The 23,432-nt window shown below is 43.0% G+C and overlaps 1 long non-coding RNA gene across 3 annotated transcripts in view; it reads right to left on the reverse strand.

The window, feature by feature from the left end:
- Nucleotides 1-5,586: 5,586 nt before the first annotated feature.
- LOC117010785 overlaps nt 5,587-23,432 on the reverse strand; it is a 118,502-nt gene continuing 100,656 nt past the window's right edge. For all 3 annotated transcript variants that reach the window (XR_004420757.2, XR_004420758.2, XR_004420760.2), the window contains exons 4-6: nt 8,855-9,030; nt 8,318-8,456; nt 5,587-5,871 (exon numbers count right to left, since the gene is read on the reverse strand). This is a non-coding gene — a long non-coding RNA (uncharacterized LOC117010785). The remainder of the gene's footprint in view (nt 5,872-8,317; nt 8,457-8,854; nt 9,031-23,432) is intronic.

Below are 23,432 nucleotides of genomic sequence, written 5' to 3' on the forward strand. Positions count from 1 at the left end.
TGGTTTTTGTCCATAAATAAGCCGCACCTGAGTATAAGCCGCCCTGTTGTTCGCAGCGAGGACCCGCGTGCAACAAAGTTGCCAAATAGTAACAGAACCGTGGCAGGGCGGGGTTTACTGGCTCGGCTCGGGGTGTGCAGGCTCAGGGCTGCCGACAGGGCTGGGTGGCCCAGCTCAGCGCTGCCACTCGGCGGGGCCACTCGGGGCGGGCCGCCACCACCTCTGGGCTCGGTCACCCTGGCCCGGCGCTGCGCCACAGTGGCAGGAGGGGCACAGAGCCCGCCGGCACCTGCAGCAGCGGCGGGAGGCGGGGATGTAACCTGCCTGCTCCTGCGGCAGCGGCACGTGGGGATGGGAGCCCCCCGAGCTGCGGGGCTAAGCAGGAGAGAGCCCCTGCTTCCCCCAAGCCGCGGGGCCAAGCAGGAGAGAGCCCCTGCTTCCCCCGAGCTGTGGGGCTAAGCAGGAGAGAGCCCCTGCTTCCCCCAAGCTGCGGGGCCAAGCAGGAGAGAGCCCCTGCTTCCCCCGAGCTGCAGGGCTAAGCAGGAGAGAGCTGCCCCTCCTTCCCCCGAGCCGCGGGGCCAGCAGAAGGGAGCTGCCCCACCTTCCCCACCCCCTGTGCTGCCTGCACAGAGCAGCTCCACCCGCCGCGCAACAGAGTAACCAATTTGTAACAACCGCGTAAATGCAGGGTTTTACTGGCAGGAGCTTGACTTTGCAGTTCACACTGACTTGGTTTGCGCTCCCGGGGTTGAAAATGTCAGAAAATTATTCACATATTGGCCACTCCTGAGTATTAGCTGCATTTCCGGTATGGGAGCAAAATTTTGGTCAAAACAGTGCGGCTTGTGTTCGTGAAATTACTGTACTCTTCAAGGAACAAAGAGACACCTCTAAATCAAGTGCCCTTGTTCGTATGGGTGATTTCAAGTTAGCAGACATTAGCTGGGAGCACCACACAGCTCGGACAAACAGGTCCAGAAGATTCATAGAACACCTGGATGACCACTTCATGATACAGGTACTAAGAGAGCTGGATAGGGAAAATGCTCTTCTTGATTTGTTGCTTGCCAAACAGAGAGGGTTGTGTTAGTGAAATGAAGATTAGTGACCGTCTTTAACCACAGTGACCATGAAGCAATCAGGCTTAAAATCTCTGAGAGAAGGAAAAGTGCCAGCAAAACCTCAACTCTAGATGTGAGGAGAGCAGACTTCAGACTGCTGAGGGAGTTCTGAGTAAGGAAAATGCTTCCACACATGCTGGAGCCTTCAGTGCTGGTCATGTTTTAAGCACCATCTTCTAAGGGCACAGGAGGAGACAATTCCTAAATGTCAGAAGTCAAGGCAGAAGATGGCTTGGCTGAGCAGGAATCTTCTTTGGGAGGTAGAGCAAAAAAGGAAGGGATAGGCTCAGCAGAAACAAGATCAGGTGACATGGCAGGAATACAGAGATGCTGCTCACCACTGCAGGGAGAAAATCTGTCAGGCTGAAGCTCAGCTGGAGTTGAAGTTGGCCACAATTGAGGGGGATGCAAAAAAGAGGAGTTTCAAATGCATTAATGGCAAAAGACAGTGCAGAAATAACATTGTCCTGTTACAGAATGAGGACAGTCACCTCACAAACAGGGACATGGACATACATGGCAGAGATGTTTAATGCTTTCTTTGTTCTGTCCTCAATGCCAATGATGGATTAAGGGGTCCCAGTGCCCTGAGCTGGAGGACAGTGGCTGTGACAATGATCAACTCTCTGTTCTCTGTAAATCTATTGGGCTCAATGGAATTCAGCTGAGAATACTCAAAGAGCTGGCTGGTGTCATCATGAGACCTCTCTCAATGATTTTTGGATGAACTTGGGAATCCAGATAGGTCCCAGTTGGCTGGAACCTGGTTGACATCCCAATTTTCCAGAAGAACAAGAAGGGTGAGCCTGGAAACTCCAGGCCTGGCATTCTCACATCAGTGACTGGCAAAACTATGGAGAACATTATTCTGGGAGCTATTGAAAAACACCTGAAGGACAATGCAGTCACCAGTCACAGGCAATACAGGTTCATTGACAAGTCCTCCTTGTCCAAATTAACTTACTTTTATGACAGAGTAACCCACTTACTGGATCAAGGGAAGCCAGCTGATGTCATCCGTTTGGATTTCAGTAAAGATTTCAATACTGTCTCTTCACAGTATTCTTGTGGAAAAATGTCCAGTACACAACTGGGTAAACACACCATGAAATGGGTGATCAGGTGGCTGATGGGCTGAGCACAAAGCGTTACAGTGAATGGGGTGGCATCAGGGTGGTAACCTGTCACTAGTGGGGCTCCACAGGGCTCCTCTTTAGGGCCAGTCTTCTCAAACAAGTTCATAAATTACAGTAATTTTACAATTATAAGCCGCACCATTTTGACTCAAATTTTGGTCCCACCCCGGAAACGTGGCTTACACTCAGGAGCTACTAATATATGAAAAAATTTCTGAAATTTCCAAACCTGGAAGTGGAAGCCAAGGTGCTGAGCCGAGCACCTGCCGGTAAAACCCGGGATCATGCAATTGTTACAAATCGGTTGCTCTGGTGCGCGGAGGGTGGAGGCGGGCTCCATGCTGGCAGCGCGGGGTGGGGAGGCGAGAGGCTCCCTCCTGCTGTCCCTGCGGCCCACCGGCACTGTGGGAGCGGGCAAGGGGCTCCATACCTGCCTGCCGCCGCCACGGGGCAGCGCCGGGCTGGGGTGAGCAGCAGCGGAGGCCGGCCCCGAGCAGCCCCACTGAGCAGCAGCGCTGAGCTGGGCCACCTGGCCCCGTTGGCAGCCCCAAGTGGGCCGAGCTCGCCCGGCCCCGAGCTGAGCCAGTAAACCCCACGATCCGACGATTCAGTTAGTAATTGGCAACTTTGTTGCACGCGGGTCCTCGCTGCAAATGACAGAGCGGCTTATAATCAGGTGCGGCTTGTGTATGGACAAAGAGCTAAAGGTTGCCGACAGCCGGAGCTGCGGCTTATAATCAGGTGCGGCTTGTAATCGTGAACTTGAAGGGATATTATCTAAGTTTGCAGATGATACAAAAATTGGGGAGGAGCTGTTACCTACCTTGAAGGCAGGTAGACCTCAATGAACTAGAGAGCTGGGAAATTACCAACCATACAAAATTCATCAAGTCTTATGGTATACTTTGGTATAAAGCACTGGGATCCATCACATGAGAGGCCTGTTGGAGTCTAACAAGGTCTAGCAGTATACCTTGTGATGTGACTACAGCACTCAGTCTTGAAAAATGCTGCAAAGATAAACATGAAATTTCAATGCACTTTTTTAAACCTTAATGTTACGGAAATGCATAGACATAGTCGTCTGTGAAAAGTGTAAACATTTCCAGGAAGGTCATATATATATTATCTTTTTCCTCGTTCACTGGTGGAGCTATTTTTCCTCCTAGTTTTGCCTGAAAATACCCTGTCTCACATAAATGTACCAATTGCCTTCTGATAGCTTTAACACCCAGTAGTCAGTGCCAAGGTTTGCACTGGATTCAGCTGTATCAGAGAATCAGAATATTTTGAGTTGGAAAGGATCCACAAGGATCATCAGACCCATCCTGAAGTGCATGGCGTGTACAGGGATCAAACCTGTGACCTTGGCATTATCAGCACCATGCTCAACCAACTGGCAGCAACCCATCAACTGTGTCTTAAATTATCCCTCTTTGCAGAGGATTGAATTTTTCCTTTGAGATGTTAGATAGCAAGGACAAATTTACTTTCCTAAGGGCAAATTTGAGAAAGGAAAATGAAGCTCAGTAAGTGAGGAATTAGTAGAAAGTTTCAAAGACACCCATTCTCACAACTAAGAAAGTAATCTCTACTGAAGCATCTCTTCCTCTGTGACACAGAAATTAATTTCAGCCTGATGGCAGGCCTTACAGGCACACCTTTGGAGGGCTATGAGGAGCCACATAAGTCTGTAAAGCCTCTGAAAGCCATCTCTGGCTAACATGGTCTTTCCATTCTAGCAAGGAGCTTCTTCATCACTGAAGACAGCACAAGGAAATTTGCTTTCTCAAGCAACTGATCTTGACCAGGTCAAGCAACCTTTGCTAGAGGGCTCCAGCCTGGGAGACAGACAGGTAGCATTAATTCTAAATTAAATCCTTGGTCCTATCTTTGTAAGTCTTAATTCTTGCACAGATTATTGCAAATAGAAAACAGAATGTTTGTTGTGGGAGGTACAGAGCTGAATTTTAATCTTTTGCTTGTAAATTGGGTACCCATGAAAATATTTCCAAATGCAAATGGGAGACACTATTGTTACAGACTGTAGGAATATATTGCTCTTTAGGCCCTTCAGTCATGGATCTTTTTAGATGTCTAGTGCATCTCAATCAAATGTCAGGTTTGCACTGAGGTACAGAAATTCAATAGGAATTTGAATTACACTGTCAATACCTAATGTAAACAGCAAGTGGATGACAAAATAATAGTACAGTAATTTCACAACTATAAGGTGCACCGGATTATAAGCCGCACCTCTGGGAGTCGGCAAATTTCGCAACTTTGTATATTATATAAGGCGCACCAGACTATAAGGTGCACTTTTTTTTTGCAGCGAGGAGCTGCGCCGCACGCAACAAAGTAATGAATTACTGGCAGGTACTCAATTTGCAAACATTTTTCACAGATCGGCATAGCCTTTAATGCAGCCCCGGGCGCCCTCCCCATGCTGCAGGCCTCGGCACTCCCACCTGTCCCCGGCGCCGGCTGGCACAGCTCCCGGCTCCCGGCCAGCGGTCATGCCGCATCCCGGCGTGTCCCCACTCAGTAGCTGCACTGTGTCCCGACGTCCCCCGGCTGGCGGCCGCACCACGTTCCGGCTTCCCTCACCCGGTGGCTGCAGCTCCCACGGGTCCCAGCTCAGCTCACAGCTTGCACTTCTGGGTTAGCAAATTTTGGAACTTTGTCTATATATAAGGGGCATCCAAATTATAAGGTGCACTTCTGGGTTTGGACCAAAATTTTAGTCAAAAGGGTGTGCCTTATAGTTGTGAAATTACTGTAATCCTTGTCTGAATAAATCTAGGTTTAACTCCTATTTCCTCCAGCTTGAGCTGAAGCTACCATTAAGCTACCAGGTTGCAGATCTTATAATTATTACAGGGAAACTTGTAGTAACCTGTTTGTATGTTCATTGAACAATACTTTCTTCTAATTCACATCTACATGACAGCTCCTCCTTTCATATGAATATATCTGGTCCTTCACTTTTGCCTTTCTCCTGTGTCATTTGCAGACTGATAAAACAGCTTTGGAAGGCGTCTGTGGTGAGGGTTGAAGTTCGGTTTGGGACTGGGACACGTGCTGTCCCAAGATGAGTGCTGCTATTCCAGCTCACATGCTTCATCAGAGTTTCGCTGGATCCTGAAAGTCCTGTCCAAAATGCCCCAAGGTTTGAAAAGTATTTCAAAGGTATAGGAGAAATGGAAAAAATAATAGGCAATAAATTTTTTTTTTAAAAGCACTAGAAAAACCACTCTCTTAGAATACTTACTGAAAGGTATTAAAAATCTATTACAATTGGAAATTGGCATATTTACATGCATGGATAAGCCCTATTAGATAATCGTCTTGCTCCACCCTGCATACCAGATTTACATCCTTTCCTTTCCTCTGTTTATACTTTTTTGCTAAATACCATGCAATTTAATTTCCCTTCTCAAGCACCTTGTGAGCTTTTACAGAGTTCATTTTGACTGATTCTTCTCATTTGCCTTCTTTCCTCCCAAATCATCAGAAGGCAGTTGTAGTATATGGTGCTGGGTCAATATGTCAGGTTTTCCTCAGTGGCCAGAAATTGTTTCTGCTACAACTCCAGATATTCTGACACAACCCTGAAATAAATAAATAAATAAATAAATAAATAAATAAATAAATAAATACATACATAAATACATACATACATACATACGTACGTACAGCAGAACTACCAGAGATATTTATACAGTCAACATGAGCACATGCAAATGGTGACACAGGTGGAACCATCGGATGCTTTTTTTTTTTTTTTTTTGCTTTAGAACTTTTGCTTTAGAAGAACTTAATTGAAAGTTTCAAAAAGTAGTTCAGAAGTCTTGTTTCTCAGTTGTTAGCTTCGATGTTTTGCTTGTGTTTCACTGCTTTCCATGGAATAGAATAGAATAGAATAGAATAGAACAGAATAGAATAGAATAGAATAGAAATATTCTATTTCAGCTGTAAGGGGCCTACAACACTTATCTCACCCGACTGCCTAAGCACTTTAGGGCTAATCAAAAATTAAAGCATATTGTTAAGGATGTAATCCAAATGCTCCTTAAACCATGACAGGGTCAATGCATCAACCACATCTTCTAGGAAGCCCATTGCAGGGTATTGCTCTGGTAAAAAAATGCATCTCTTCTCTAAGCTCTAAAAGACTAAGGGAGAGGAGACCTCCCAAGAATCCTTGTACAGCACTGGTATATCTCAAGCCTGATGGGAATGTCTGAATTACATCAAAATGCAAACATTACCAAAGAATATTGATTTAAGCAACAAACAAACAATACCTTTAGGCATGTAAGTATTTTGCTTTTGGGGGGTTTCAATGGGAGAAATGTACTTTTCAATAATATTGCCTTAAACAATCCATCAGCTTCTTGGTTTTATGAGAGGGATGATCCTGATTTTAAGCACATACATAGCAAAGCAGTGCATTTATGCCATTTCAGGATATTGAAAATATAACCCAGATTTTGGTATGTTACAACAACATTAACAAAACATTTAAAAACTTAAAAGGAGGTTGTATAAAACAAGGACTACTGCACAAGGATGGTATTTGATTAACAGCTGTAAACTTCAGACTCCTTGGGTTTTTTTTTCTCCTTGTAAATTAATGCAACTGGAACATATTACAGGCAGACATTAAGTCTCTGAGACACTCAGTGTTCCTGGAGCAAATGAATAAACCTTGAAAGAAGGGAGAATGAAGATGAGGTGGAAGAGCAGGGAAGTTGGGAGCTGCAGGTGACAGCAGGGCAGGCTCATGACAGGGCTTGGTCACAGGCTAGAGAATGGCCAAGGTCATGTTTTCACACTGGCCCACATGCTACGGAAGATCAGTGGTTGCCAGACAGGGCTCACTGGTGACACAGCTCAGGAAAAGACCGAAAACAAGAGCCCAGCTTAAAAAGCAGTTTCAGGACAGGTGGAGATGATCTCTCTTACTGAGGCTTCAACAGCTCAGGGTTTACCAGACCTTCAGGTTTTGGGGTTTTAGTTTTATTTTGGTTTGGTTCTGGTTTTGTTTTCCCTTTGAAAATAAAACAAATTGTTCATAACTCTTTCACCTTGTCCAGCAGTTCTGAGAAGATGCCAGCAGGGCTTCTCTGTGTAAAGAACAAACCATGAGCAACCCCTGGTGGATGCCCTCCATCCCCACACTGCAGTTCTTGAGACAATGAGGGGAGCACTGGCTTCCCAGAGGTCAGAGGTAGCACCACCTGCAGTCAAATGTTCATGATTTGGTTCTACCATCAGGTAACAGAAAGGAGAAATCAACTCCAAGGCTGCCTTCTCTGTTTATACCTTCCATGCTTTGTCACTAACAAAATATTTTGCTGATACAGAACCTCTCATAATGTCTACACTTGAACCCTCACACACAGTGCCACCCTGGCCTTCTTAGGTTGTTTTTAATTAGAAGCTTAAAGTGAAGTGAGACAACAGAGTTTAATAAACTAATCTGTACCACTGAATTTGGGTGCATGAATTCTGTACCGCTGAATTTCTGAAGAGCTCTATCCTGCAAAATCAAGCAGGGACCAGTCAATGTGCATAGTCTGTACAGATGAGGCAGTGAACTGAGACATTATCATGCATTCTCTGAACAACCCCCCACTATCAACAGCCCAGTATTTTGAGGTGTGATACCACACATGTACCAAGTCCTTAGCAGTCAACCAAGAAGGGCCTTTTTAAAACACATCCTCTGCTGGAGGGCAGTTGTGTGTATCAACAGACTGATTACTTCAATACAAAGTTTTACATATATCTGAGCAGATGGACTGCATGTCTAAAAATTGCTGTTCAACAGGTAGGAAGAGAGCTGAGTTTTCTTTAACCATCAGTTTTTAGAGCTTGCTTCCTTATTATCATGAATATAGTGTCTCTTTCCAGGGAAATGAGTCTTTAGCAAAGAGCAAAAGCCAAAAGTATCAATGCCCTGATCAGCAGGGAAGTGCAGAAGTCCCCCAAGGTGAGTGTAAGGATAGAAATCACATTTAGGGGGTTTTAACTGCAGATTTTTCAGCTTACTTAAGTCCTGGGCTGTTCCTGATTACTTTCTCTCTTCTCTCTGCTGCTTGTCCTTTAGTCCGGAAGGAAAAGGTTTTCCAATTACAGTCATCTTTCTCGCTGGCAAGGTAGCAACAGCTGTCATAATGCAAAAGCCAGCCTGTGAAAGATATTTAATTCTTAACTCAGTCAGTAACTTCAGATGACCATGACTTCTTATTGATGCAGTCTTCTTCCTTTTAACTTGCAGCATACAGGCTGCAAACCTTGACTGCATTTCCAAAAAACTCAAAGCCACCTTACTGTATCCACAGAAGAATTATAAAAACATTTTTTTTTCCTTACTTGCAAGTCAAAACGGGCTTAAATATTCCTTCTATAACAGAATTCCAGCTGCTGTTTCAACAAGGAATGGCACAGCAAAGCTGACCATTGTAATCTTCAGAGTTTTTTAATCCTATAATGATACAGAAATCTGAAATCTCAGACAGGAAAGGGAAAGACAAACTTTTTCTGGCATCTGGTGGATCTGACTCACCACCAGCCATGGAGACTCACCCCATGTGACTTGGTACAGTCTGCTGAATCCTGTGGTGGGATCCCACTGTGTTCAGCAGGATCGTCATTCTCCTTGTGTCTTAATTAGCTGGCATAATACAGTTAGCTGACATTCAGATCTTGGAAGAGCCTGTTCAGGCTGAAAGAAGTTCCTTCCTGTCCAATTGACCTGGAGACTGGAAAGAAGAAGATCAGCTGTTTTCTTTTCTGGCTACAGCAAATTATTCAAATAAAGTGCTATGTTTGTGTCAGTGTTTTCGTCCCTTAGTGCCAATTAAAGCCTTTCTGGGAGGTCTATAAGTTTTCTCTGTATAAAGTTGGCTTTCTTGAATATTTATGCTTAGGGCTGTATACATAAACTAATTAAGAAAATGAATTAAGTCCATAAAAACTTATTCTCTTAGGAGCCACAATAGTCCTGAATTTTCACTATGCTTTTCTACCGAAGTTTGGTCAGCAGGTTTGGTTTTCTATTTTTGTATGAGTTCAGCTGAATAGTTTAATCAGGCATTATACGCAGGTGTCTTTCTCTCCCTCTCTTTCTCCCTTTGTTTCCCTTAGGCTTTCTTGCAGCCTACTGTTTCTCCTGCTCTGTCCTCTTCCCACAGTTTTCCATGCAGTGGCTTTGGGAATTAACTGATTTAGTTTGGCATCTTTGGTCAGCATGGCAGCCTGGGGCCAAGCAGGCTTAGTGCTAAGTCCATGGAGCATACGCTGAACATCACCACCAGACTGTGACTCATTGAAAGGCACCGTTGTGTACAGACCCCCCTGTTGGTCCTGCAAGGGGGAATTATACCTCAGTCAGCCTTGCTTTTGCCATATCCCCATGTTTAGGCATTTTCATTCTTAGCGCATTGTAAAATTCTCTTTCTTTTCTGTATAGTGGAACTGGCAGTGTCTGAAAAAGTGGGGTTTTAGCAGTTAAAGAATTAAATGGCAGGAATATCCAGTCCATACTTCCTTCCTGGCACTTCACACAGCTTTTCTGTACCTATTCAATTCAGTTTAATAAAGAATTGCATTCCCACTAGAATTGAATATGACGGTTCAGTAACCTGCAGCATCATGTTGAGATTTCTCTAAGGAAGCTGCAGCTCTTCTCTGATGCTGAACACATGCAAGCCAGAGGAAGAATAACCATTAAAGAAATTTTATCCTTAGGTAGTATTTTTGGTCAGTGGAAAAAAGTGAAACTGAGACTTAGCCCCTGTGTCAGAGTGTCCAGCTGATTGGATGTCATGCTCTACATGCTCTACTCCTGGAGTCCAGTCCATGTGCCTCATGGAAGCCTTATTGTTCAAACTGCTCTGTATCTGTAGTCCATCTTTGTAGGAAATCTACTGTTCTTTGTAGTTTGCAGTCAATCACATTTAATAAAAATGCTGAGTTATTTGTGGAATGTGATCTCAGGAGAACCCTACACTGTCTCTGTGGCAAAGTTAAGCCAAATAAATCCTAGAGTTGTTTGTAACACAGATGACAAAGAGTTTCAGAAATGTAGCTGTTGTGAGCATTGCAAGACTGGCATAGGAAGAGAGAGATTTCTAGACTTTCCTTAGAGATTTCTAAGGAAAACAGATGACTGTCATTTTGCAGCCAATGAAGAGCTTGGATGGTTGTAAATGCAACAGAGGGAGCCAACAGGGAGAAGTGCTTTGTGTAGAAGTACACAAGATGGTCCAAGAGCCTTTTCAAGAGAAGCATAACTCTCACTTCAACAGCAAGTCAGAGCCTGACCTGAGCCTGTGCCTGTACAACCAGAGACTACTCTCTCCAAGAGGCACTGTTTCACCTACTGTTTTTGCAGCAATAAACACAATTTTCAAGACATTTCCAAAAACAAGAATGAACAACACTAATCTTCCCTACATGGATCAACAAGACATGGACATGGTACTTACAAACCAGGAGGAACTGATCAGGAATCTGAAGATCAGATACAAGCTTGGTTGCAGGAACCATGAGATGGTGGAGATTAGGACCTTTAGAAGAGAACATAAGGCAAACAGCAAGACCACTCTGGACTTCTTGGGAGAAAAATTTGTCCAGAGATCTGCCTGGAAGAATTCCATGGGAGAGAGGAGGAAGTCAGGAAACCTAGTGGATGTTTAAAGTTAATCTCCTCCAAGCTCAAAAGTGGTCCATGCCAACAAAGCAGCAACCAAGAAAAGAGGACAGAGGATGAGCAAGGAGCTCCCCACTAGAGACAGACATAAAAAGGAAGTGTACTGGAGGTGGAAGCAGGGACCAGGTGTCAGGAGGACTGCAGAGGTGCTGTCTGGTAGTAGAAATTGTCAGGAAGGCCAAAGCTCTTCTGGAAGTGAGTATGGCAATGTATGTGACCACCAACATGGAAGGTTTCCACAAGGACAACAGTAGCAGAAGGAAAGAGAAAACATGGCCCCACTGCTCAAGTGGGCAGGGAGCCCTGTGACAAAGGACACAGAAGTCCTTGATGTCTTCTTCACCTTTTTGATTACTGAACTTGCTCTCAGTAATCGCAGGGACCAGTGGGAAAATCCAGGGCAAAGTACATTTACTCCCAGTGGAGGATGGTCAGGCCAAGGAATATATATATAGATAAACTGTATCTACAGAATCCATGGCCCTGATGCCATGGACCCACAGGTGCTGGCCTGGGTCATTACAGGCTGCTTGCAATCAAAAGTATGTGGAGAAGAGAGCTGGGAGGAATGGGAGGAAGAAAGAGCCTCTCCTGTCTTCAAGAAGGGGAAAGGGAACCTGAGGAACTAGAGCCTGTGAAGTCTCCTCTCAGTCCCTGGGAAGGTGGTGAAGCAGCTAATCCTGGAAACCATTTCAGGGAGGAAGGCATCTAGTTGGTGTGGACTTACAAAGGGGAAAACCTGCCCCACCAACCAAATGGCCTTCCACAACAAGGTGACTGGCTTGGTGTATGTACCATAGGAAAGGAAGACTGGGAAATAGTTACTCAGAACAATGGCCAGAGAAAAAACTAGGTTCCTGCTGTAGGTAATAGATTCAAGAAATGTTTACTTAGCATAAATTTGGATGCCTGATGGATAATTTTTGTATTATCACTGACAGCTGCTTGCTGTTGCAGATGAAAGTACAGGGCTGCTGCCCTCTTTGTGTGTGTTTCTTATTCTGGTACTGAGTCTCCATTAGCATTTCTGGAGGAGTAAATATGTTGATTGGGAAAAGACGACTTTCTTTTAAATATTTGACATGGGTGTGTTATCAAGACATCAAGAGAAAAATGCAAAGATAAAGGAGATGCTGTTTGTCACTGTCTGCATCTTCAGACACCCACCACTACAAAAAAATGTGCTTTATTTTTAGGAAGAACCATAATAGAGTTGACTGCCACCAAGTGACATCTCTATGTTCAACAAGTAATGTGAATTTTGTTGTTAGAGTTGAGGAAATGTTCCTCACCTTTGACCACCTCCTTTTCCTCTTGAGTCACTCTCCATGCTAAACAAAGGAAAGCAAAACCATGAGCAAAAACTACTTTACTAGCCACAAATATCCAGGTCCAAATATCCACACAGTGGGACCTGTCCTGCTTCTGTCTCTTAACAGAAGCTAGTATTAAATATATTAGAAGAAAAGCTGTCACTAACAACTCAGCACAAAAGAGAAGCCTTTTATTTTTTTAGCATTCTCATGGCAATGGCACAATGATTTTTTTGATAGTAATTAGTCTTTGACATCTTTCTGTAGAAAGATGCCATGCTGCCAGTATCTGTTATCCAGTCCTTCCATAATCCTCCAAACCTGACAATAGGTTCCATATGGACTTATCTGCATGAAACCATTTCCAAATATTAATATGAAATGCTTTTCCTTTACATTTGTTCTGTTCTACTCTTATAAAGGCCAAATACACTTTCCTCAGATTTATCACTCATATTTTAGCTTTCTGTGGATAGCTCTTTTTCATCATGGGTGAAATCCTGCCTAGAGAGAATTATTACAGTGACTTCTTTGAGCCAAAACCATGTATCTTTTTCCCTTGATTCTTGAGCTACTGACTTTCTCCCTTGAAAGAAACTTTGCTTAACGCCCCAGTGCTGTCATTACTTTTGTTCTTCTGTTACTGTTACATCTGTCTTGAGCTAGAGTGAACAAAATCAAATGGTTTTTTATAGACTGCACCATCACCGTGGTTATTGCTTGGAATAGAAAAAGATGAGAGTGCCTGAGTGGGAGGCGAAGAAAGACTATCAGGTGAGATATATTAGGAAGTATCTAAAAAGACTAGTATTGCCAAGCTAAATTTTTGATTTTCAGTGGATTTCTGTGTATTAAATTTATATGCACCCAATTATATAGAGGAACACTTTCTGTGATTTCTTTCAAAATCTGATCTGTGTTAAAGCTGGGCAAGTTTAGGTGTTTCTGACAAATTTCAGTGGGTACAGGACTTCTGTACAGATGCCCAAGTAAGATCGGCATTTCTGGCTTAGCAATGGGCAGCACCAGTCATGGATGTTTCTCTAGAGCTGCAGGTGCCTCACACTTTGGGAAGTTACACCCCAGCTGCTCCAGGACACGTCATGGAACACAGGAATCAGCAAGTCAGCAGCCTTTACCTCGAACTTGTGTGTTAGAAGATGTTTTCAGCAGTTGCTTGGGGGTTTTTGTATGATGTTGCCCTTGTGTAGAAACATGTTCCTTATAGGTACACCAGACTCCCAGATGACTGGCACTTACCTTTCTCTCACCCATGTTTTCGTGATGAAGGACACCTGCCACAGGGAAAAGACTTGAAGCATTTTGTCTTTGTAGGTGGTTTCAGTCAAATTAACAAAGTAGGCTAATTCTGGTGAATGCATTTATCTTTGTGACACAACCAGGCAATCTAAGTAGGACAAGGAAACTGATGTACTTCTCTGTTGCTGATCCTGAAGTGATACTTTAGGCATTACACACTCACCTGCCGCTGTCTAGGCAAACAGTAGCTACATCCTTGCCCTTAGCTGACACCAAAAACACACTATTTGTGCTGTACCTAGCTTTAATTTTTCAACACAGACACGAAATTCATAGGAAGACGTAGGAAAATTTTTCTGCAATTTTTCCATGCAGCTCTTTCTGCCCTCTTAAACAGTACAGTGACAGAGAAGATATTTGGCAGACAGAGAACCACAGCCATGAAAGAAGTTCAGTAAACATGTGAGAGCATGACCATGCTACACAGTTTGAAAACAACCGTTTTCTATGAGACAGGCTTTTTACCATAAGGATACACTGTGTTCCTCAAGCTAGAACTTGGAAAAAAAAAAAATAAAATAAAAGGCAGGAGGAAGTAAGTCTGTGTGTGCTGCTTGAAAAGCCCTTGTCCTGTCTGACGTGCACGGTGCTCTCTTTAATCTGATAATGGCAATCTAACAAGGAGGGGTCAGGGGCACAGTGTTGTAGTGTTGTACGATTAAGAGGTTATGTATGTAGGGACATTGTTGGGAAGGTTGTACAGATGTTGTTTTAAGTGCATGAAAGATACAGAGCAGTGAAAGAGCAAACAGGCAGGGTAGGTTATGCAGTATTTTGGTAAGAACTGGAATAACTTCTGGCTGTAATACTGTCATACAAGTAGTGGAGTAAAAGTCTGAATAAAACAAAATGGAAGTGATTGCCCAACATGTATCTTTATTTACAGCTTTTCTCCTAGACTACTTTCTTTCTTGAGAATTTATCTCATACACAGCATTTGAGTCATGGTCATCTTAGACACATATTCCTTGGAATCACTTGTTCTGTTGATCAGATACAAAACAGTAATATGTTTAAGTTTGGTGTTTGTTTGTTGTTTTTTTTTTTTTTTAATTTAAGGAAAATAGCACTCCAAAGGGATTTTGTCCTGTGCAGTGTAATACAGCTGTGTTTTTGTAACCTGCTTCTATTAAATCCTAAACTCAAAACACTCTGCCATGTCACTTGCAGTGAGTTCTTGCTTGATGCACTCCTTACAGTTCTGCCCAGCTACTCTGTGTGGAGTCTTTCAAATTGTCTCTAATGAAAGCATTGCCTTCAGGAAAAAAAAAAATTCTTCACCAGGAGAGAGCAAGAAATAAAGAACCCACCATTTTTAATATTTAATTCTGGAATTTAACCTTGACACTAATTGCAGCAATGTTACTTTTATCTTCATAACATAAGCAAAAAGGAATCCCATGTCAGTGATTCATAAATTCTTATAAATTCCATTTCAAATGAAATTTCAAGCAGCACTATTCCAGGGTAAAGGTGTATGATCTGAAATCATCAGACTGGATTCACTCTTGGAGTACAGTTCTGCTGAACCCTGCTGAGCAATGCTGGTAGTGTAATAGCCTCAGAAATACACAGTGGCTCATCTCTTGTTAGAGCAAGTTACCCCGGACTTTAATTCACACTCACCCAACTGAAGTTTGGCACAGCCCTTAGCTGTTTCCCAATCAGACTGTTACTTACTTCATTTCTGCAGCATTACCTCATTGATTAAAAACCCACTTTGTGGGGTAAACATGTAGTGATTTTGCCTTTGGAAAATTGATCTGTTGATGCATCTCCACCAGTTGAAATCTTTCCCTTCTGATGTGCGCAGGGGAGAAGGGAAAGAAAGTGTAACAGTACTAGCATTCCTCAGAAAAATGGTTAACATGAACTAAGACAATTGTGAAGAAATAAAGTTCAACAAAAGGCCACACTATCATAAGCCTCAAGTCTTGTGCATTGCAAATAATTATATCTTTCCTTTTGCACTAATCCAACAACAGATAATTATTATTCTGTGCTAACAGCTGGTTGTATTAACATTATGTCCACCGACATTCATAACAATATGCTGAGTACAGGAAATATTTGCAAATGTTCTGATTAATTTTATCTGTTCAGTGTTGGACTCGCTTTTCAAATTCAAACAGGTATATCAGTTCTGCTACTATTGAGCTTAATTTGAGCATTGATTTGAGAGGAAGCAGCACTGAACTCCTGTCAAACATGAAATTTACAATAAAAGTGGTGATGAAGAAAGGCTCTCATTCTGACCTGATGGTCTCTGCAGTATGTGTATGAATAAAAGGTAGGTTACATAATATGCTTGTCACTAAGGAGATACATATCCATTTTCTGGTTTGATTTCACACCCATCCTTGATAGAACTGTTTGATAATACATGAAATATTCCTGGACCTCATTCTCTGCTTATGTAATAGGTGTAAAACCTGTGCCTTCCTAAGAACTGGTCCAGCATGGAACTCTCTAGGTGAAGACAGGCTGTGAGGTGTGCTGCACTGCAGACAAATAAACACTGTTGTCCTTACAAGTAACTAGCTGTAATGATTTTTTAAATACAGGATTAATTTTGTAGATAAGTGTTGAAAGCACTTATCACAGAATCACAGAATGGCTGAGGCTGGAAGGAGCCTCTAGAGGCCTTCTGGTCCAGCCCCTGCTCAGGCAGGGCTACCTGGAGGGGGCTGCCCCAGGCTGTGTTCAGGTGCTTTGCTGCCTTTAGGTGTTTATACACACTGACAAGATGTACACTTCAGGTGTGTGTGCTTCTCTGAACAGCTTCCTGTGGGAATCATGTGTGATCCTTTTGCTGTTTTATATTTCTCAGCAAGAGAGTTCTGATATGTACTGATATGGACTGAATAAATAGATTAGTACAAAAAATGGAAATGCTGTGGATTTGAACTTCGAGCATTTCACATGCAGATGTTTTGGTACTACATTCTAAGTAAAAAGATTTACGGGATGTTTTTCACAGACAAATTCAGAAGTTTTATGTTTTATGAAGAATTAACTCTCAGTTTTGGTTCCTTTACTGTAAGCTCAAAATAATCAAACTGATCAATTCCTTGCTTTTCTCATAGCAATTTTGTTTAAGAAGCAAAGCACTCACATAAGAGCCAAGACTTGATTTATGTGTTAATTGCTAATAGGACAAAGAGATAGGCACTATTTGAGAGTCCTGTCCTACCTTCAAACTCAGGAATGAAATTTTAGTTTAAAGTCAAGATGCTGCTTCTTAGATGCCTGTCTATGAGCAGTCAAGAGATACTGCCCTTTCCAAGGGACTCTCCTGAAGAAAAGACACTGCAAATGTGTTGTAAAAGCTATTCCCCTGAGCTGTGGGATTTGAGAAAATGGTTTCTTCTAGGGACTCCAGAGCAATTTTCCACAACACTTAAGGTAGGTCGCTGTAGCTCCATCCTAATCCTAGGACAGCACTAGAAACTTGTACTTGGGTTCTCACAGCAGAGAGGCCAAGTGGTGTGAAGTGTTCCCATGATCTTTTTTCCTGGTCTCTATCACTTCTGTCAGTCCCATTAGGCTAGATTGCCTGGAAATGTTTGAGTGATGCAATCCTGGCAACACCCCACCTTGGCAAAGCACATCTCCAGTTGCTGTGAGAGCTCTCAGGGGTCCCCTTTTCAGGAACAGGTGTGCAGTTAATTAGTTGGAGAGATTTAAATACAGGATCAGACTTCATGAAAGGGGAAAGACCACAGGAGAATCTCCAGGATGGGTACAACTTGCAAACAAAGCATGGGTTATTCAGTTCTTCAGGGCAACCTGTGATTTCATCCCTGGCTAGTGTGGATGGGCAGAGAACTGTTCCCAAAGCTTTAATGTGCAGCTATCTAATGTAAAGCAAGACTAAACTGGGCAGATAAACCATTCTTTCCCAAGCCAAGCAGCTGTTGCACTGATCCTGCGTTTGTTCCAGCCTCCTGTCACACTCTCTCTCTCAACTTTCTATCAGTCTGTCCACCACCATTCCAGTGTCCTCAAAGACTCAGTGGTTCTCAGTACCAAAGGGGGCACCAAAGAACAAGCATTTGGATGACTCCCAGGCCTGTAACACAAATGGCATTTTAGCAGGAAAGTTACAGTAATTTCACGATTATAAGCCACACCATTTTGACTAAAATTTTGATCTGAACCCAGAAGTGTGGCTTATAATCAGGTGCGGCTTATATATGGACAAAGAACAAAAAGTTGCTGTTTTAGTTTGGAGGACAGGTGTCTGCTGAGAAAGGCAGGAGCTTCTCTTTAAAATGGAGAATGTAAACCCCCTCCATCCAAATTATTATAATTTTGAAATCAAGGGGCTTTCAGGAAAAAAATACAGGAATTAGGAATAACAGTTCTTTACTAGGGAAATTAAAATAGAAATACAGTACTACAAAAAAACAAATTCCAAACCCTGACAAAGTCAGAGTACAACCTGACACCCTGTCAGGCAGGGTGTTGGTAGCAGTCCCATTAAATGGTGGCTGCATCCTCCTGCAGTGACAGATGTGGTTCAGTTGAAGCAGTGCTCCTGTACAAGGTGCAGTTTCCCTCTGGAGGTCCAGTGGTGATGTGGAGAAATCTGATTTTCCTCTGGAGTCCAGTGGAGAAAGGGGCTCCCTTAGTGTCCCAAAACCTCTGTTTTTATTTTGGCAAGAAATGTTGGGCTCTTCCCCCTGGCTGGAGCAACTCCCAAAGGGATGCAGTAATTTTATCAGTCACACAGTGGGACTCAATGGGCCATTAGCAGAAAATGACTCGCTGGAGGAAGGATGGGTTGTGAAAAGATAAAGAACAATGTCCTGCCTGGCTTCAATGGATGGCCCATTAGCAGAATATCTGCCAAGGAGATAAGGATCACTGCCCCCACCCTCGACAGATGGTGATAGAGTAGACACCTTTTGAAACGTGCAGCTTACAATCCAGTGTGGCTTATATATGGACAAAGAACGAAACATTGCTGACACCCAGAAGTGCGGCTTATAATTGGTGCGGCTTATAATCGTGAAAATACTGTAACTGTTGTGGGTGGGTGGTGTTCAACGCATAGGCACAGGGACTCCAAAAGAGAAAACAAAACCCTGAATTGCTAAAGCTTTCAGGTCGTGTGTCTTCAACACCAGACGGCAAGCTTTGTAAGGAGCCTTTGAGAGTCATGGGTTTATCCATGGAAACAGCTAATTATCATAAAAAGAAAGAAAGGGAGGCTTTTCCTGGAATAATAGTGGGACAGGGGAGGCATCGGCACATAGTAAGTGCAACCTTCTAGATGAGAGTGAAAGGTGGATGCTGGAATCATTGCTTCTAATTTTCAGCACTTAGCAGAGTTTGTTGTCCCAGTTTTTCCATCCAGCCCATTTTGTGTGCAGTCCCTGTCAAGATGCCATTTGAAACTCTCTTTCAGTTATTTTCCATAAATATGGTGTATTTCTGCCAACTGCTGTCATGCTTTGTTCCCTGAGGAGGTGGAATTATGTTGTGAATTATGATGTAAAAGTCTAAGTTTTACCCCAACTCTGTCATAAGGTACTATTTTTGCTGGCTAACCTGTGTCAGTGTATGATGTAATGCCCTTGGCATGGTAACATTTTTGCTACCAGAGTAGAAAACTGGTGGATGGTCTTATTATATTAAAAATTCTATGGAGAATACAATAAGCATTATCTATATTAAAATACAAAACTTTCCTTCCTAAATTACCAAATACAGCATGATTGAATGAAGAATGTTGTGAGTACCTTAGGTAATCCACCAGTATTGCTTCAATGGCTGCTGTTTTGCAAGCAATATTCTATGCCTTTTCATCAATTCATCTGCATTTGTGTCATAAGCCCTTGTATTTGTCTCCAAGCTCTTTAATGATATTAATTGATAGGCAAGAAAGAAATTATAGTCGTCTGTAGAGAATGTTGAAAATGTTGAAGACCACAAAGGGAAGGCAAAACTCAAAGTCTTAGATAAATCAACAAAATTCTGTATCATTAAGATTTCTTCATACTAACTTGCATCAAAGGCTAGAAGCAATCCTATGTGCAAGTATAAAAAACTGTAAATACCTATGTGGAAAAAATGTTCTTTTTTTCTTGTCAAATGTCATCTAAATTCCAGTTGTACTGCGGTCCTGTGCTACTGCTAACTAGCAGGTTTTTCTGCATTTCACTTTAAATCAAATGAAAAATAAATGATGTGGCCTCTAACACACATCAAAGAAGGAACCAGAGTTGCTTCAGTGTATATTCTATTCAAAAAGAAGAATAGATCCAATTTCTAGAACTTACTTATCCTGTGCCTGGGGCTTACACCTAGGGAAGCTTTCTTTTAGCTGTCACAAGAACCTGCAAACATCCTAATCAAAACAAAACCAAATCAGATCAATTTCCCCTGCTCTCGTTAGCAGGGTTGCTTTTTTAAGATGTGAAAACAAAAAGAGAGCAGTGCAACAAAAACGTGTTACTGCTTGATTTTTCTGGTGTGAGGACACTGACGGGTCTGTTTGAGACCTGGTGATGTGACTGTAGCACAAATTGCCCCTGTTATGTTTTGAAATCTCTACAGGAAACACTCTATCATCACCTTCCAGCAGCAGTGTGTTTCTCGCTGATGCTGAAGTGAGCCCTGCAAGGCTGAGCTGCTGCAGTGGTTCAGGTGCACCTGCAGAGCCCAGGCAGTGAGGCAGGGTGGGTACATGTGCCCTGGTGCCTTCCTCCTGGAGCAGCCCTGCTGCCAGGAGTGCCCCTTCCCTTCTCTGTGTCTGCAGGAGCCTGAGGGACCCGGGCCGGACACACCTCCTGCCGCACATACCCGGCAGAATAATGGTAATTACATTAATCAAGGAATCCTCCTGGGGCAGAAAATGATGCTTTGACATTGTGGAGATGATGAAGCTATTTAACATTCAGGCTGTAATCCCACAGCCCTCCCCACCTACAGAAATCCTTGGGCTTGAACACATACTGTGTTGCACGGACTCAGACAATTCAGCTTATGTTAAAACAGGATGAGTATAGAGTATGTTTGATCTCCCCTGTTTACTCTCACTAGCCTCTCAAGTCAGAGACCTGCTTATGCAAGCAATCTGCAGGGGGCAAGAGGAGGCCGAGGTACAGGCAGCTCCTGTAGCCCACTCGGTTTGTTGACAACAGGGTAGTTTTTATAACCCCTCAGATGCAGATTTTTTATACCCTTCTCCTGAACTCTGTGGCAGCCATGGTTTCCTGGGGAAAGCCAAGGCACAGCCAAGTCTGTTCTAGCTGTCTCTGCATCTAGACACGACTGACCTAATTATTCCAGGCGTTTGTGCATCTTGAAGCTCTGCTGGTCACAAGTGGTTACTAACAGTGTGGAAACGAAACTGGCTCCCTACCCCCTTTCTGTTTTTGCAGGCAGCTCTTACCAGGGCACCTTCCACTGTCTCACTCTCTTCCCCAGCATGCACCCCGGTCTGTGGTTTTGAGACCCACTGTAACTCTGTATTTTGGTGCTTTCTTACTGCACAGCTAGTTTTAGACTGCTAAGAAACACAGCGTATCATCTCCATTTTAGTTTTGCAGCCTTTTCACTGTCTGCCGCTATAGCTATTAAAAGAACTGCATTGCAAAAGCCATTCCCCTGAGCTGTGGGATTTGAGAAAATGGTTTCTTCATTGAATAATGTATTTTTGTACATGGCAATACTGTTTGCATGAGGGAGTCAGATGGAGGATGGTGGGCAACAAGCAGATCACAAATGAAATACATTTTGTCACCAGGTCTACACTTACATGTGGAATATGAGACCAAAGTTCAGTGTCTTCTTCTGATCCAGGAGATTGCTACAGAAATTCTGTGGAAAAATCACTAAGATATTGGTGGAGCTGGACATGAACCCTTGTGCTCTGTATCTGTAACAAGTGTCCTAACCATTTACATGCTGCTGCTTGATGTGTAATTAAATGTGCTACACAAAGTGGGCAGACTCAAAGTGGAAAACACCCCTGCAAGAGAGACCTGCCTCAAAACCAGAAAAGTAAACAAAAGTGTATGGAACATGAGTCCCTGTCCTCCATGGTTAGAAGCAAGCAAGACCTTCCCTCTCTGCTATTCTGAGCTTTGTGCTATTTCCTCTACTTTTGTTAGACAGGCTGAAAAATCAAACATTTTTAATTGTTTGGAAGGCTAAATTTATCTGGTGCAAAAGGGAAATGTTCGGGTTTCCACTTAACTTGTAAGATTAAATGATCAAGTGAGGAGTGAAATGGTGGGACTTACCACCACGATAAGGATGAGCAATTGCAGTACCCATCCAGCAGACTGACCACTCAGACTCCCTCTTCCCCTGAACTCCACTGTTGGGCCATTCTCCAGGCTCCAATGGCCAGCTGTCGCCATCCATCATCCTTGCTGTTCTAGCCCATGGAATTGTGTTGGCATCAGCCTCCCTTCCACAACATGCCCCTTGTCTTCCCCACCTGGCTCTCATCTCTTGGTTTGCTGCGCTATTAAAGCACTCCAAGTACTTTCAGATCTCATTTTTCTTCCTAGTAACGTTTATTGCTGGACCTCCTTGTGGGTGAGCAAAATGAGGGATACAAGACAAGTCAGGCACCCTGTTCACTCACTTGCACCTCCATAAGAAACAAGTGTGAGGCAGCTATGCACTAAAGCTAGGAACCACATTTTTGCTTTTTGATTTTTTTAAATGATTACTCTGTGATCAGCAATTACTTTGTGATTTTATTTTTTGTTATTTCCTAACACTAACAGTTGCCTCAGCTTTTACGTGACTGACAGGATAAACATTCTTCTGGGAAAAAATACATCCACAGAAACATTTAAATACCTATTTCATGGATTTCACTCCTCTTTTTTTTCCCCCCTTTCCAATTTTTTTTACTGTTTTTGTTTTACTATCACTTCTTTCTCTCCCAGCACACAACACTTGTGACCACTCTCCCACACATCACAGGTGCCAGCTTATCATCACACCATGCCTGCAAAGCTTCTGAATTCTGAAAGTGGCAATACCCAGAACTGAGCAATTACAGGAGAATTTCAGGGGGTTGTTATTTATGCAAATACTATGTTTCTGGCACACATGCTGCAGGGGAAGTACTGAATTCCTCACTCAGGCTATGGCTCAAAACAAAGCAAAAAACCACCGAAGTTAAAAATAACAGAATAAAGCCATCTGTACTTTATTTTTTTTTTAATCTGTTGAAAAATGTGTTTGTCTAGGTCCTGATGTAAGTTTTGTCCCTGGACCCATCAGTGTTATAGAAAACAAGCAGATACCTTTTTCTTCCCAATCAGTATATTATGCTTTTCTTTGTTCAGGCATTTTGAACTGTAACTGAACTAAAAGAACCTGACTATTGTCCTAGAACATCATTAATAAATGTAATGGAATCACAATATATATATGGGAAGTTTCTGGACTCATTCTCCCCTTCTTCTTACCCTCTCTCTTCATTTCTTGTGTCCAAGAGGCAGATAACTGCAAATGGAGATTTGCAAAGCAGTGAAGAGAATTGATTTTAATGGCAAATGCATGGCTAATCCCATGCAATGCTTTCAGATTTCAACCCCCACTTCATAGTCCGTGGCTGGAAAAGGCTGCAGAGTTAATCTGTGAGCTAAGCATTCCTGTTCAGCACAGTCATGTGGGTGCTGTGCGTTGTGGCCCAGGAGGGCTGCGGATATAAGAGGGGCTGCTCCCTCTTCAAAATTATTTGGGTTGGCCTGGGGAAAGCCCCCATCTCTGGGCTTCCAGGCTTTAGGGCTGGGATGGTGTGCAGTAATTCTCCCTGGACTAAACCATGGGTGCTATTAAA

The sequence above is a fragment of the Catharus ustulatus genome, chromosome Z (genome assembly GCF_009819885.2).
Source record: "Catharus ustulatus isolate bCatUst1 chromosome Z, bCatUst1.pri.v2, whole genome shotgun sequence".
Lineage (NCBI taxonomy): Eukaryota > Metazoa > Chordata > Aves > Passeriformes > Turdidae > Catharus > Catharus ustulatus.